The sequence below is a fragment of the Scyliorhinus canicula genome, chromosome 16, assembly GCF_902713615.1.
Source record: "Scyliorhinus canicula chromosome 16, sScyCan1.1, whole genome shotgun sequence".
NCBI classification, from domain to species: domain Eukaryota; kingdom Metazoa; phylum Chordata; class Chondrichthyes; order Carcharhiniformes; family Scyliorhinidae; genus Scyliorhinus; species Scyliorhinus canicula.
In genome coordinates, this window is record NC_052161.1 from 104,948,879 (window position 1) to 104,964,961 (window position 16,083).

General features: G+C 43.8%; 1 long non-coding RNA gene across 1 annotated transcript in view; it reads right to left on the reverse strand.

The window, feature by feature from the left end:
- Nucleotides 1-16,083, reverse strand: part of LOC119950646 — a 106,951-nt gene that overhangs the window by 14,038 nt on the left and 76,830 nt on the right. The window contains exon 2 of the long non-coding RNA XR_005457381.1: nucleotides 8,562-8,625. This is a non-coding gene — a long non-coding RNA (uncharacterized LOC119950646). The remainder of the gene's footprint in view (nucleotides 1-8,561; nucleotides 8,626-16,083) is intronic.

Sequence of the window (16,083 nt, forward strand, 5' to 3'; positions counted from 1 at the left end):
GCGCCGCTCCTAGCCTCCCGGATGGGGGTGAATAGGGTGCGAGGAGCGGCCTCCGAGGCCATCGTGAAACTCGGCATGCGATTGTGGGTAATATATTGGCATGGATTGATAATTGGTTATCAGACAGGAGACAAAAGTAGGAACAAATTATTAATTTTCAGAATGGAAGATGGTGGCTGATGGGGTACTACAGGGATCAGTGTTTTGGCCCTAGAATTTTATAATATATATCAATGATTTAGCTGAAGGAATCAAATGCAATACTTCCAAGTTTTCTGACAACACAAAATTAGGTGGGATTGTGAGTGGCTAGGAGGAAGTACACAAGTTTCAAGGTGATTTAGAAAAGTTTAGTGAATGCTCAAATACATGGCAGATACAGTATAACGTGAATAAAGGTGAAGTTATTCACTTCGGAATGAAAAACAAAACAGTAGAAAGGTGATAGATTGGAAAATGTTGATGTAGAAAGGGACCCGGGTGTCCTCCAACACCAGTCATTAAAAGCAAGCACGCAGGTACAGTAAGCAGTCAGGAAGGCAACTGGTATGTTGGCCTTTATTGTAAGAGGACCTTGAGTACAGGAGCAAGGATGTCTTGCAGCAGCTGCCCAGGGCCTTGGTGAGACCACATCTGGAATATTGTGTGTCGTTTTGATCTCCTTACCTAAGAAAGGATATGCTTGCCTTTGAGGGAGTGCAGCGAAGGTTCACCATCTGATTCCTGGGATGGCAGGATTGTTGAATGTGGAGAAATTGTGTCAACTGGGCCTGTATTCACTGGAAGTTAGAAAACCGATAATTGATCTAATTAAAATATATAAAATTCTGACAGGGTTGGATAGACTGCAGGGATGTTGTTTCCTCTGGTTGGAAGGGTGTCAAAAACAAGGGGTCACAGTCTCAGGGTACTTGGTAGTCCATTTAAGACTGAGATGAGGAGAAACGTCTTGACTGAGAAGGTAGTGAGCTACGGAGTTCTCAACCACATAAGGCTGTGAAGGCCAATGAATGTATTTCAGAAAGAAATACATTTCTCAACTCAAAAAGTGTCAAGGCATATGGGGAGAGAGTCGGAGTATGGTCAGAGTCATAGAGTTTTACAGCAAAGAAACCTTTCGGCCCATCTTGTCTGTTCTGATCATCAATCATCTATCAATTCTAATCCAACACTATCTATTTTCCAACACTTGGTCCATAGTTTTGTATGTTATGGTGTTTCAACTACTCATCTAAATGCTTCTTAAAAATGTTAGTGAACGTTCCTGCCTACACCACTCTTTTGGGTAGTGAGTTCCTCATTCCCACCACCCTCTGAGTGAAAAGGTTTCCTCAAATCCCCACTGAATCTTCTGCCCCTAACATTAAGTCTGTTCACCCTGGTTATTAACCCCGTAACTAAGGGGAAATGTTTCTGCCAATCTACCCTATTTATGTCCTTCCTAATTTGGATCAGCCATGATCACATTAAGTGGCAAAACAGGTTTGATGGGTTGAGTGGCCTACTCGTGCTCCTAGTTTCTATGTTTCGGACACTCGGGTCTAAAGTTTCCTCCTGAATCAAAGCGGAGAGCCTGGAAAATTCCCAGCTCGCAACCTGTACACAACATCCTTCTAGCCCTCATCCCTAACATCCTCTCACCCACCCACTCACTCCCATGCCCAACCCATGCTATCTCATGATCTGCATCACCCATTGGTTCTTTATATCCATGATAATCTATGTCCCTCTATCTACTCGATAGCCTATCATACTCCCCATGCCAATCCATGTCCGCTATCCACCCCCATAGCTCCTCACATCTGCTGTGCCAACCTATGCCTCTCAACCCATCCCCTATTTCCCTTTATATCCCCTATGCCAACTTGATGCCAACTCACACTCCTACCTACCACGTTTTGCTCTTACACCTTTCATGCCAACTCACCTTTTGTCCACCATGGCCATACCTTAGCAGGCATGCTGAGATTAAATAAAATAAGGTTTTATGCATATTGATGATTCCACTGTTTAAAAGCATTCTAATGCATATAAAAACCCGTTTCCTACATCTAAATTCATTCAAGTAATTAATACCTTATAAAATAAGCATTTGGTTTCATAGCCCAACATCAAAGACCTTATAACCACTTGGAGCTGCCAATCAAACCCTGAACTGGTAGGCACCTCATTGTGATGATGCTAGGTTGTGGAATCAATCATGTAGCAGAATTTGTATAATGATAACCCTCAGTCTTATGTCAACAGAGTAAAATAGCAAGCACAGATTGTTTTTAAGAAAGCAGACTCCTTTCTGAAAAAATCATGAATACCAAGAGATTTAAGTGCCTTTACAGCTTGATCGGCGAGCAGTTAGGGGCTGGTTTAGCTCACTCGGCTAAATCGCTGGCTTTTAAAGCAGACCAAGCAGGCCAGCAACACGGTTCGATTCCCGTACCAGCCTCCCCAGACAGGCGCCGGAATGTGGCAACTAGGGGCTTTTCACAGTAACTTCATTGAAGCCTACTCGTGACAATAAGCGATTTTAATTTTCATTTCATTTCAGTTCAAATCAGTTTGATGTTTCCCGTGACATCTCCAATGAGTTTATCCACTTTTTACCCACATTTGTGGCTGCCTTTAACAATCCTAAAGGGAAGCTTGTCTCTCTCAAAGGTGTTGCACGGCCTATCCAAAAGGGTATCCTACCTCTCCAAATAAATCTGGCAGCTTTAGACTTTTCCCCGAAAAGTGCAAAGCACACAAGTTGCATTTTGGCTGACCCGTTGGTGAAGTTGATGCTGTTTGAAGGCAGCTACACTTTAACATGTGCAGCTGCCTCCATGAACCATAGATGAGCAATCTACAACCGCATTCCCAGCCTCAGTGAAAATAATGGATGCTGAATCCTGCGGCAAATCTTCTGGAATCTGGGCACTGGCGCCATTTTGGCTAAGCCGGATATCCTGGCCGCCTTTATGAAAATTCAGGCCCTACAGTCTCACTGTGAAGAATAAGCAGTCAGATAAGGCTCTACAAAACAGTTGGTGCTTATAGTATCGTGCTCATGAAAATGCTGCATCTGGCTTTATAACAGTGGCAGAATGATGTCATTGGCAGGACACAGATTCAACTTGCTGATGGCATTAGAGGATCTAATCCCTCACTGTTCATCACCATATTACAGCACAGATATTGCACTATTGAATGAGGATCAGGGATGGTTTGAAGAAATCAATATCTCAGTCTGTTAGAAATTTGGCTGTGTTTGATACTTTAGCTATTAATCTATCAATGCTGATTCCATGTATTGAGGCAATTGAATAGATGACCGTTTTCTAATTTTTCCCCCCTCCTGACGATAATTACTTACCAATTGTTTCAAAACTCCATGATATGACAATCACTCTCTTGTGCCTCTTCCAAATCCTCTGATGACAACTGCCAGGACACAATCTAACAGTGGAGTGTTGTGTATTCATAGTGCTTTTAGTGTTTTCTCACAAGCAACGTTGTAGCTGAACAGGGGCACTTCAAAAGAACGATTGTATGATGTCATCACCCTCGGCCGTTTGCGTAGGCAAACGAGCAGTCTAACTTTGCAGCCTGCAGTGGTAACAGCTTCTAAATAAAGCTCTTCATTTTGGCCCACTGTTCCCTTCTTTTCTGAAGCATTTATTTATGTTGGGACCAGTTTCTAACTGCAAGTCAGCAGGTTATTTTACCCGAGGGGTATCATAGCTCAACCATATCCTCATGCCCTTTAGACCTACGTACACACATTGCAATCGCCCTGACCATCAGGGACCTGAGATGGAGGGTGTTGCATGCAGACGTCCCATACAATAGTAGATTGTGTTGGTTCCTGAACTCTCAAAATGCATGGTGAGGTGATGGTGTAGTGGGTAATGACACTTGACAAGTAATCCAGAGACCCAGAGTAATGCTGTGGGGGCCTTGGTTCAAAATTCGGATTTAATAAAAATCTGAAATTAATCATCTAATGACGGTCATGGTGATTATCGTTAAAAAAAATCTGTTTCACTAATGCTCTTTGAGGAAGGAAATTTGCCCTCGTTGCCTGGCCTGGCCATCATGTGACTGCAGACCCACAGCAATGCGGTTGACCAAGCGAGTCAATCAGTTCAGTGCAATTAAGGATGGGCAATACATATTGGCCCAGCCAGTGATGCCCACATCCCTTGAATGAATAGAAATAAGTGTCTTTTGCGGCCTTGTGGAATCCGTGGACCATGTATATGTAAGTTGTCCTGGGCTGCACCCTCTTTTTGATTTTCTGAAAAATCTGCTATTTTCTTTTTGGTTGCACTTCAGACCCATGCTCCTGATTTTTGGGTATCCTGTTGAAGGGGAGGGGGGTGGTGGCAGGCAGGGTGGTGGATCTCCTCGCAGACTTGCTCCTAGGCCTGGCCAAGCTGGCCATTGATAAATGCAGGCAGCGTGCAGTCAAGGGAGTCTTCCGTCCCGATTGTCTGCCCTTCTTCCGCAGCTTATTTGACTGCTGGGATCCCTGGAAAGGGAGCACGTGGTGTCCGCCGGCACGATCAAAGCTTCCCATGCCCAGTGGGCACCGTGGGGAATAGGAAATTAAATAACACCTTTACTCACAATTCATAAGTTTATTAGACATCAGAGCAGAATTAGTCCAATTGGTCTTCGAGTCTGCTCCGCCAATCGATCATGGCTGATTTCATCCTGGCCTTAAGTCTACCGTCCTGCCCATTCACCATAACCCTTCAACCCATTACCAATCTAACTCCTTCTTAAATTTACTCACTGTCCCAGCATGCACCACACTCTAAGGTAGGGATTTCCACAGATTCATAACCCTTTGAGAGAAGTAGTTTCTCCTCAACTCTGTTTGCTACCTCTTATCCTACGACTATGATGTCTAGTTCTAACATGCCCCACACGAGGAAGCATCTGCTCCACGTCTACTTTACCCATACCTTTTATCTTCTTGTATACCTCAATTTGATTTCCCCTCATTTGTCTAAACTCTAGAGAGTATAGGCCTAAACTGTTCAATCTCTCTTCATACAACAAACCCCTCATCTCTAGAATCATTAACCTTCTCTACATTGTTCCTCAAATAAGGAGATCAAAACTGTGTACAATCCTCCGGGTGCGGTCTCATCATGCCTTGTATAGTTACAACAACATTTTCTATCCTTCATACTCTTTTCCTTTAGCTATAAATGCTAACGTTCCATTTGCTTTCTTTATTATCTGCTGTACTGCATGCTAGTTTTCTGTGACTCATGAACGAGGACCCCCAGATCACTCTACAGTGGAGCACCCCAAAATATTTCTCCATTTAGATAAAAATTTGCTTCCTATTTTTCTGACCAAAATGCTGACCTCACCCTTATCCACATTAAACTCTATCTGCCACATTTGGTCCACTCTCTGAACCGATCTAAATCCATTTGTAAGGTTCTTATTTCCTCATTGCAACATACTGTGCCACCTATTTTTGTGTCACCTGCAAATTTGGCAATCGATCCTTCTATCCTTGTATCCAAATCATTTATTTAAATTGTAGATAGCACCGTGTGAGGTTTGCACATTCTCCCCATATCTGCGTGGGTTTCACCCCCACAACACAAAGATGTACAGGTTATGTGGATTGGCCACACTAAATCGCCCGTTAATTGGAGAAAACACAATTGGGTACTCTAAATTAAAATATGTTTTAAAATTATTTTTTTTAAATTGTAGATAGCTGGGGCCCAAGGACCGAACCCTGTGGTGCCCCACTAGTTGCCATCCAGAAAAAGGCCCATTTATCCCAACTCTCTGTCTTCTGTCCATCAGCCAGTCTTCTATCCAAGCTAATAAATGACCCCTAATCCCGTGTGATCTAACCTTGTGAAATAACCTACGATGTAGCACCTTATCAAATGCCTTCCGGAAGTCTAGATACACTACATCTACAGGATCCCCGTTATCCACTTTCCTTGTTACATTTTTGAAGAACTCCAGCAAATTAGACAAACATGATTTTCCCTTCATAAAACCATGCTGACTCTGAATGGATATTGTTTTGACTTTCCGAATGTCCGGATACTACTTCCTTGATAATTGATTCTAACAATTCCCAACAACAGATGTTGAACTAACTGGTCTGTAATTTCCCACATTCTGCCTCCCTCCTTTTTTCAATACGGGTGTTGCGTTCGCATTTTTCCAATCCACTGGAACCTTTCCTGTGTCCAGGGAATTTTGGAATATTATAACCACTGCCACTTCCTTTAACAATCTAGGATGTAAGCCATCAGGCCTGGGGGACTTGTCTGCCCTTAATTACAATAGTTTGTTATGTACCGTTTCCTTATTGATGTTGAATGTTCTAAGTTCCTCTCTTTCAATTACCTCTGAATTACCCATTCCTCTTGGAGTGGTACTAGTTTCCTCCACCATGAAAACCAAGGCAAAGTATTGATTTAGCATCTTTGTCATTTCATTGTTCCCCACCATTAACTCACCAGTTTCATCTTCCAAGGGACCGACATTCACCAGAGTGACTCTCTTCCCTTTTATGAGGTCATAGAAGCTTTTGCTATCCCTTTTGATATTTTGCGCTACTTTTCTTTCATAATTTACCTTAGTTCTTTTTATTACTTTTTTAGTACCCGTTTGTTCATGTTTGAAAGTTTCCCAATCTTGTCACTTGTCTTTGCAATATGGTATAACTTAGTTTTTGTCTTTATATTGTCCTTGATCTCCTTCTTTAGCCATGGATATTTTCTTCCCCGTCTTACCATCTTTCTTCCTCACTTCGATATATTTTAGTTGTGAGGAATTGAACAACTGCCACTGTTCATCAGCTGTCATACCTTTCAGCCTTCCTGCCCACTCTACTTGGACCAAATCTGTCCTCATGCCTATGTAATTTCCTTTGTTTAATTCCAGAATGCAAGTGTGGGATTCCACCTGCCCTCAAACTGAATTTTGAATTCTACCATATTATGGTCACTCCTCCCTGGCGGATCCATAACTATGAGGTAATTAATTAATACCTCCTAATGCACAATACTAAATTAAGACTACCCTGCTCCCTGGTTGGTTCCCCAACATACTGTTTCTAGAAACAATCTCTAATACATTCAATGAACTCTCCCTCCAGGCTATCCTTTCCAATTTGATTCTTCCAGTCTCCGTGCATATTAAAATCACCCATGATTCTTTCTTTCTTACAAGCCCCCAGTATTTCCTGGTTTATACTGTGCCCCACTGCAGAACTGCTGTTTGGGGACCTATAGATTACTCCTACCAAGGACTTTTTCCCTTTGCTATTTCTTATTTCAACCTAGACTGATTATATATCTTGAACTCCAGTGCTTATGTTATTTCTCATTACAGCACCGACCCCTTTCCTCGCCAGCAAGGCTATGACACCTTTGTTTTCTTTCAGTCTATCTTTCCGCAATACTGTGTACCCTTGGATATTCAATTCTCAGACATGGAGCTGGATTCTCTGCCCCGCCGCGTCACATTTCCATTTCACCCTGCCGGCGGGATGCTCCGTGACGCCGGCGGGTCAAGTGGGTTTCCCATTGCGGGGCAGCCCCACGCCGTCAGGAAACCCCTGAGCTGCCGGCAAAATATCCCGCTGGTGGAGAACCCAGCCCATGGTCTCCCTGTAACCATGTTTCAGTATTTGCCACCAAATCATACCCCCTTGTTTTTATTTGCTCCGTTAACTCATTAGGTTTGATACGAATGCTTTGTGCATTTAGATACAAAGCTTTTAAATTTGTTCCACTGTTAAATTTCCCAATTCTTCTATAATTCCTTGGTGTATAAAGACTTCACCCATTCTGTCCCTCACCTTTATTTTCTAGTAACCATCCGCCACATCACTAACCTGTACTCTTAACTGCTTCTTTAATTTGGGTTTTCTAATTTCCCCTGCAACTGAACCTTCCAATTCCCCCTCCCCCTATTCAGTTTAAAGCCCTATCTACAGCCCTAGTTACGCGATTTGCTATGAATCTGGTCCCAGCGTGATTCAGATGAAGACCGTCCGATCAGAATAGGTCCTTTCTTCCCCAGTACTGGTGCCAATGTCCCATGAATTCAAACCCATTCTCCCACACCAACCTTTGAGCCACGCATTTACCTCCTTAATCTTATTGACCCTGTGGCAATTAGCTCTTGGCTCAGGTAATAATCCAGAGGTTATGACCATTTTGATCCTGCTTTTTAATTTAGCTCCTAGCTGTTCATACTCCCTGAGCAGAACCTCAGTCAAAACAGTTTGTTTTGATGTTCCCTTTGAGATTCTGTTTACTTTGATGCAGAATCCCTTTGTGAGGCTGTCTTTTAATTCATCCCTCGATTTGTTGATTTAGTTAACCCAAAAGAAGCACATTATAACAAGAGTTATTGGATACCACTCAGAAGTCGAAGTACTGTTGTGATTTCCCTCTGGAGCCCAATTATAGCAGCCATACTGCTGCTTTAGTTCCGATGATCTAACCAGTACAAAGCAAGGACCCCAACCTTTAGGTTTTTTTGGTTGGTAGGCACAGTTCCAGATCAGTTGGTGCAATTACCTGAAAAGCCGCTAACAGTCCTCTTGCTTCCCAATTCCACTTGATGAGAAGACCTGCGCTGATCCTGTACACCGAAGTAAAAGTGCACATTCAACAAATGGAAGATAACAGATTTATTGTACTGACAGTTTATATTGCTGATGCTAACATAACGACTGCAGGAAATCAACAATATGATTTATAACTCCCAAAGAAATCTAATTGACTGTCTCAGGGTGTTACATTAGACCGTGAAGTCAAGTAGGCCAATGCTAATATTCAGGTGGGTTGAATAACACTGGATTAAGTTGCCTAGATACAACAAGGACTGAATTATAGTAACTGTTTTGTAAATTGCATTGAATGCCTAATGACTGTTAAACCTGCAAAGCCAAATCAAAGTGATAGGAAAGAAAGCGGTGTTGCACACTAGAGCCCTTCATTTGATGCACTGACTTGACCTTCCTGCTCTTCTCAAATAATTTTCATTACCATAAGAACATAACACAAGAAATAGGAGCAGGCCTGATCTGCCCTTCAGGAATATTACGACTGCACTGATCATGGCCTCAATCTCACTTTCCTATTTATCTTCCATTACCCTTGACTCCCTTCCAGACCTAAAGTCTGTTTAACTCAACCTTGAGTCGATTCAATAACTGAGCCACCATTGCACTGTAGTAGAGAGTTTCAAAGATCAATGACCCTTTGAGGGAGGAAACTCCTCCTCATCTCCATTTAAAATTGGAGATCCCTTATTCTGAAACGATGTTGCCGAGTTCCAGACTCCTGCAAAGACGGGGAGACATCCCCTCAGCATTTATCCTGTCAAGCCCCCTCAGAATCTTACATTTCGATAAAAGAGTCATCTCTTCAGTTTTCAAAAGTCCAATGAGAATAGGCCCCATCTGCTCAACCGTTCCTAAGAAGAAGGCCCTGCAGCCCAGGAACCAACCTTCTGTGAACTGTCTCCGTCACATGTATATCCCTCCTTAAATACGGAGACCAAAACTGTTTGCAGCCCTCAAGGTACAGTTTTATAATATTCCCCTTTTATACTCCATCCTCCTTGCAGTAAAGGCTAACCTTTCATTTGCCTTCCTAATCACGAGCTGCACCTGCATGCTAACTTCTTGAGATTCATGTACGAGAACACTCCTTCTATATCGCAGCATTCTGTAGGCCCTCTCCATTTGAACAATATTCTGTTTGTCTATTCTTCCTGCAGAAGTGGATAACCTCACAGTTTCCCACATTACCCTCCATCTGCCCAAATAGGTGCCCACTCACCCAACCTATCTGTGTCAAAACAGTTGCCTGGTTTATCAGAACTTGGATATTGCTGTAAAGAGAGCCACGGCAATGAAACTTTTCGTCTCGCATTCAGCACGAGTGCTAAATTTCAAACAATCAGGACAATTTTTACTACGGGAGAAAAATGTGCTCTTTGGTTGGCGAGTCAGCTCTGACTGCCTGAGGCGTTGCCATGGGGAAAGCAACTGAGAACTGCAGGCTCTCCAAGCTCCCAGTTGCAAAATGGCCTCCAACTGACAGGGGTAAGTAAAAATTGAGAATAGATAATTTTGAGACATTTTTAGCAGAGCAAGGGAGGTGGTCACCTGCTGGCATAGCAGCACTGACAGCAAGTCAGTTGTACCCTCGTCACCAGTTTTGCAGACCACAAAGCGAGTCCGGACTGAGTGGACTTAAGAAAGCTTGGTTTATTAACACACACGAGTATTTACAATATACACCAGATCCCTTGGGATGAATTGTCGTTACAGACCTTTATGCAGAACTTAACTATGGATGATTTAGGGCTCCCCGCCCCTTTACCGGGGAGCTCGCATTCGGCAAGACTCACAGGGAGGTTGATTGCTCCAATTCCGTTGGTCCCGTGAGGGTTATAACAGAAACAAACTTTGAAGGGGGTTGACGAAGAAAAGGACAGGAATGAAAGTGAAGATTTGCAGTGTGCTGGATTAAACACCAACCTGGGTTTAAATCTCCCCAGAGGATTGAGTTCCTCTAAATTGAATTTTGGCGGTCTCAATCCAATTTCCAGTCATTACGGGCCTGTAGCACAAAACATCAAATTGGCTGCCTTGCTCAAAGAAGCCACTAGATAGCTGTAAAAGTGACTGATTTTTCTTTATTCCTTAGCCCACGGACAGTGAAGTCAATAGTGGCACTGCTATTACTGACCTTGACTGAAGCCAGCTCTCTGAGCACAGACTGGGGAATAAAACTGGGATGTTTGTCATTTATGTGGCTCAGTTTGACACTGGTCATGGTGTCTACCCATTGAGTCATGATGAAAAGAAAGTTTGTTTTTGTAACGCCTGTTCAGAATAAAACCCTGATGATATCACATTGTCAATCGCATTACTACACTCAAGCAGAAAATGTGGAAATACTCATCAATCCTGGCAGCATCTGTGGAGAGAGAATTCATTTGCAAACCCTTTGTTGTCTTGTCTAGCCATCCTAGCCTCAGGACTGTGTTCAATGTGAAACAATGCATTTTAAACTTCTGTGAAGTGCAAAGTAACAAACAGCTGGCATTGTGTTAAAGCCATAATTCAGTCTCAAACATTGCTTGAGTTTGTTTTTTATGATCAATGATGTAATTTGAATCCATTGATTGGATTATATACTTGCATTTCCGCTCAATATATCTATTATTCCAAATTTAATCCCGCAATTCTCCCGATTGACTTCAGCCATCAGCATGCAATGCATTTAGAGAATTCTTTGATACTGAATCTATAGAAGGCAGTGACCAATGAGGACCTCATTATCAATGTTTCTTTCCTGTAATCTATTTGCATTCAGCAAATTGAACCATTTGATTGATCTGTGTACATTCCTGCTTGGGAACATTATGCATTGCATCTCCTCCCTCGCAACAGAAGCTGAGGGGCTGGATTCTCTGGTCCCCCAGCCGGGTGTTTCTCGCATTCACTGGTGGTGAGGTTCTCTCTTCCCTCCGCTTCTCAATGGGATTTCCCATTCAAGCCACCTCACGCTGCCGGGAAACCCATGGGCGGGGCTATGCTGCTGCCGAAAAAGAGAATTCCAGAGGCCTGAGAATCCCAACCTCAGGATCAAGGTGCCTACATGGCCCCATTGTGCACCACCTGCATCCCTGGAGGGAGATCGGCCAATTCAGTGGAAATAGGGATAAGTCACGATACTTGATTGTATTCAGGGTGATGTTTCACATTGAACCAGAAGCCAAACAGGAGCAAAAGTATTTTGAATCTAGACTCCAAGGGAGACTTTAGAAAATCCAATGGTCATACACATGGCAAGTTTTGCCAGCCATTGGTGCTATCACAGTTGCTTCCTTGTTTTACAATGTTGTCCTTGATCGTTGGCTTCCGTTGTCACTGGTGTGGTCATTGGGTCCAGTGGGGTCAGCGGTACAGTTGCTCTGGAGTTAGAAGTGGATTTAATTCTTCTATGTTTTCCAGGGTAACTATTCTGCTAAGGAAGTTAGAACACTCTGAAGTCTCCATTTTAAATCCAAATATCGATTGGTTCCATGAGGAGGGTAACTGCTCATCTGAAGTTTAATCTTGCTGGGCAATTCCTGTGCAGCCCTTGCATGGGGACTTCCAGGTGGCCCCTCAGCCCATACCCTGGGGTTCCTCCCATGTGTGAGCCTAGGAAATGGAAGTACCGACCAAATTATAGTGGACTTGCTGGGGTGTTGCTCTTCATAGAATCTACAGAATCCCTACAGTGCAGCAGGAGGTCGTCGGCCTATCAAGTCTGCACCGACTTTCTGAACGAGCACTCCACCCAATTTCACTACCCTGCCCTATCCCGATAATCCCTTAACCTAACATACACATCTTTGGACACAAAGGGGCAATTTAGCATGGGGGCCAATCCAGCCAACCTGCACATCTTTGTGACTGTAGGAGGAAACCGGAGCAGCCGGAGTAAACCCACGCAGACCTGGGGAGAGTGAAAACTCCACACAGTCACCCAAGGCCGGAATTGAACCCAGGGCACTGGCGTTGTGAGGCAGCAGTGCTAACCACTGTGCCACTGTGCCGCTCTTCCATAAACAGTTAAGAGTTTCCATGGATGTCTGTGTTGTTGGAGATGTTACAGGAAATGTCTCTCTCTTCACACTTGCTTCAGGATGATTTGTTTGTTTCCCACCTTCATCTCGGAATATGACCTTGCATTTTCTTCAGCAGTTTTCTCTGTTGCAGATCAAAATTTCCAGTCAAAAAAATAATATTTTCAAAAATAAAGTGGCATAGCCTTGAGTGCCTATAACATAATTCTTTGGCTTTATTAATTCACCACTACTCCATCCTTAAAGTTCAGCATCAACCTCAGGGCTGTGTGGTAGAGAGAGAGAAACACTGTGAATGATGTGATGTGGGGAATGGAAGGGTGGCAGGTAACTATGAAAGGGGAAGTATGAGGCAGTTAGGTCTCTTGGCGAGTAGAAAATAATGGACAGAAAGTGAGCCATTTAGAGAGGTAATTGAAAACCCCCACTCTACTTAGACAGTAAAGATGGCAGTCATCAAAGATTATTGAGCTCACATTATAACATAGTATATATTCAAATTCACTGTGAACAATGTCAAGACAATAATATGTAAGATAGTACGTTTATATAATAACTACACGCTTTATTTTTTTTTATAAATTTAGATTATCCAATTATTTTTTCCAATTAAGGGGCAATTTAGAGTGGCCAATCCACCTACTCTGCACATTTTTGGGTTGTGGGGGTGAAACCCACGCAGACACGGGGAGAACGTGTAAACTCCACACGGACAGTGACCCAGAGCCGGGATCGAACCTGGGACCTCAGCGCCACGAGGCAGCTGTGCTAACCACTAGGCCACCATGCTGCCCACCTACACGCTTTATATATATTGTTTTTGTTTCTCTTCCCGCAGCTAGTGGTGCACATGGCAGACTTTTATCTGTTCTCACAGCAAGATATTTCCTGGCACGGGTCACTAGTCTGTCAGCAGAGACTTATAGCTTGAGGGAGGACCACTCCACTGTGCCTGACCTGTAGTCAGGATCAACCGCTCTTCACGCCTGCCATTGGTGTTTGCGTTGGAAGGATTTTCCAGGTTGATACTCATCCTGTTTGGCTGCGTTATGAAGCTTGGTCACCAAGTCCTGGGGGGGGGGGGTCTTGAACCCACAGCTTCTGGCTCAGAGGCTACCCACTGCACCACAAAACCTTCTATTCTATATAAATATATTAAGAAATAAATATATGTATGGACTGTAATTCTCTGCCCGTTCACTGGTGGTGGGGTTCTCCGATCCCGCTGGCATCCCATGGGTTTCCCAGCGGCATGGGGTGGGTTCAATAGGAAATCCTATTGACAGCGGCAGGAGCAGACAATCACCAGAGGCTTATAGCTTGTGGAGCACCGCCTCCCGCTGCTGCAAAACCTGAGAGGCCAGAGAATCCCACAAATAATATCTATATATATATATATATATAAAACATGGTATATATTCAGATTCACCATTAGCAACATCAACGGAATAGTAAAACAAAGAAAAGATGCATTATATCTGCACGGGCTGAATAATGCAAACTGTCACATAAATATCCTTTGAACCATGCTAAAATGTGCATATATTGTTTCTCCTGCGAGGAGCAAAAGTCTCTGGCTACCTTTCTTTTTTGCTCTTCCAACTTTTGCCTTCTTTATATTTAAATACATGCAGATCCCAAATTTGCCCAAACTAGTATTTCTGTTCTTGCTCATTGTCAATTCACTTAGAAATTCCAGGCGCAATTCAGCAGATTTTAAACTGTCGGGCGAATTTAGTGGGGTGTTTCCCTGTGGTTGCAGAGAAACACCTCACTATTCAACTGCACTTTGCTGTTTCTTTGGGACTCAGGAAGTTTCTCTCCACCAAGGTCACACTTAGAAGTGATTGTCTCCTGGCAATCTTGCCAGCAGGGAAGGCGGTCCGCAGATCGGGTCGTCATTTTGAGCACCTGCCCCAATTCATCCATCCACCCCCCCCCCCCCCCCCCCCCCCCCCCGCCCAGCTTTCCAGGCCTCCTACCATGTATTATTGACCCACCCTCACTCCCCCTTCAAGTCACCAGGCCGTTCTGGACCTGACCCCTGGCAGTGCCAACCTGGCACCTGAGCACCCTGGAACTGCCATCCTGACACCCAGGCACTGCCAGGCTGGGCGTGCCAAGGTGCCTGGGCAGCAGAAGGAGTGCCAGGGTACCACCCTGCCCTGTCCCCAACCACCCACATGTCTCCAATGACCTGAGAGACACCTCACAGGTGCTGTTTGACTGGTCCATGTTTGTCTTTGCGTGCTGTTTATAGTCACAAAGCAGTTTGCTCCCTTTCCAGGAGTATGAGGGTGGCACTAGAAGTACTCCAGATTCAGAGATATTTCAGCCTTGGACTAGAATTGGGATTCATAAATAATAGGAATGTGTCACTCAGGATGGAAGAGGAAACATTTCTTCAGAGATTACGACATAGGAGTAGGAGACTTGCCCTTGTGACTGACCGCACAATGCTTGGCATGAGGAAAACCCCTCACTTTGCGGGTGAGGGGTACTACCCAGCAGCACACAAGTCTGCCACTTTGAGTGATAGAGAACTCAAGCAGCAAGAAAAAAAAGGGTGGCACCCGTGCTGAAATTTAACACTAACTTGGCTGGCACATTGCTTGTTTGCAACATACCACGGAAGCTCCAGATGGATGCAGAACTGACAGTAATTTGCATCGGGCTTAAAGGTCCTGCTTTACAACTTTGTTGTAGGCTCCTGCCTGTGCATATATGAATATGTTATCCATCGAGTTAATGCAGCAGAAAGAAATCAAGTGAGCACGCAGCCAGTGAACTGGCTGGCTGTAGCCCCAGCTCAGACACACAAGCGCATTCAGTGCAGATGAGGCAGGTGTCTCTCTTTTCAGCCCCCCCCCCTTCCCCCCCGTGTGTCTTTTCCAGCATCAGGCAATGCACTCAAGTTTACAAAAGGGCTCCAGCGCCACCCATGGAGAGACAGTCAAATTGTTTCTAATCACTTGGCCGCACAAATCAAATTCAAAGTGTGCTCACGCACAGGAAGAACAGTTTCATGCTTTCAGTGGCTCAACAGAAGAAAGGTTAATTCCAGTGCCAGAGGAAAAAAATACTCACCACCCGACTAGTATCATTTGAAATTCATTATTCTCCATTTCTTTGGACTATTGTTTATATTTATCCCAATGTTTAGCGGCCAGCATTAATGAGAATTTGACTCAATTGCTAAAAATTTCATGTATTTCTCATACAACTCAGGCACAATTCTAAAGTGGTTGCAGGAACAGAGGGACTTGAGGTTTTATGTACATAAATCATTGATGGTGGCACGACAGGGTTGAGAAACAGGTTAATGAAGCAGACAGGATCCGGTGTTTTTTAAATAGGGTCCATAGAGTACAAAAGCGAGGAAGTTATGATAAACCTGCAGGAAACAACTGGAGTATTAAATCCAGTTCTGGGGCATGCACTCATGAA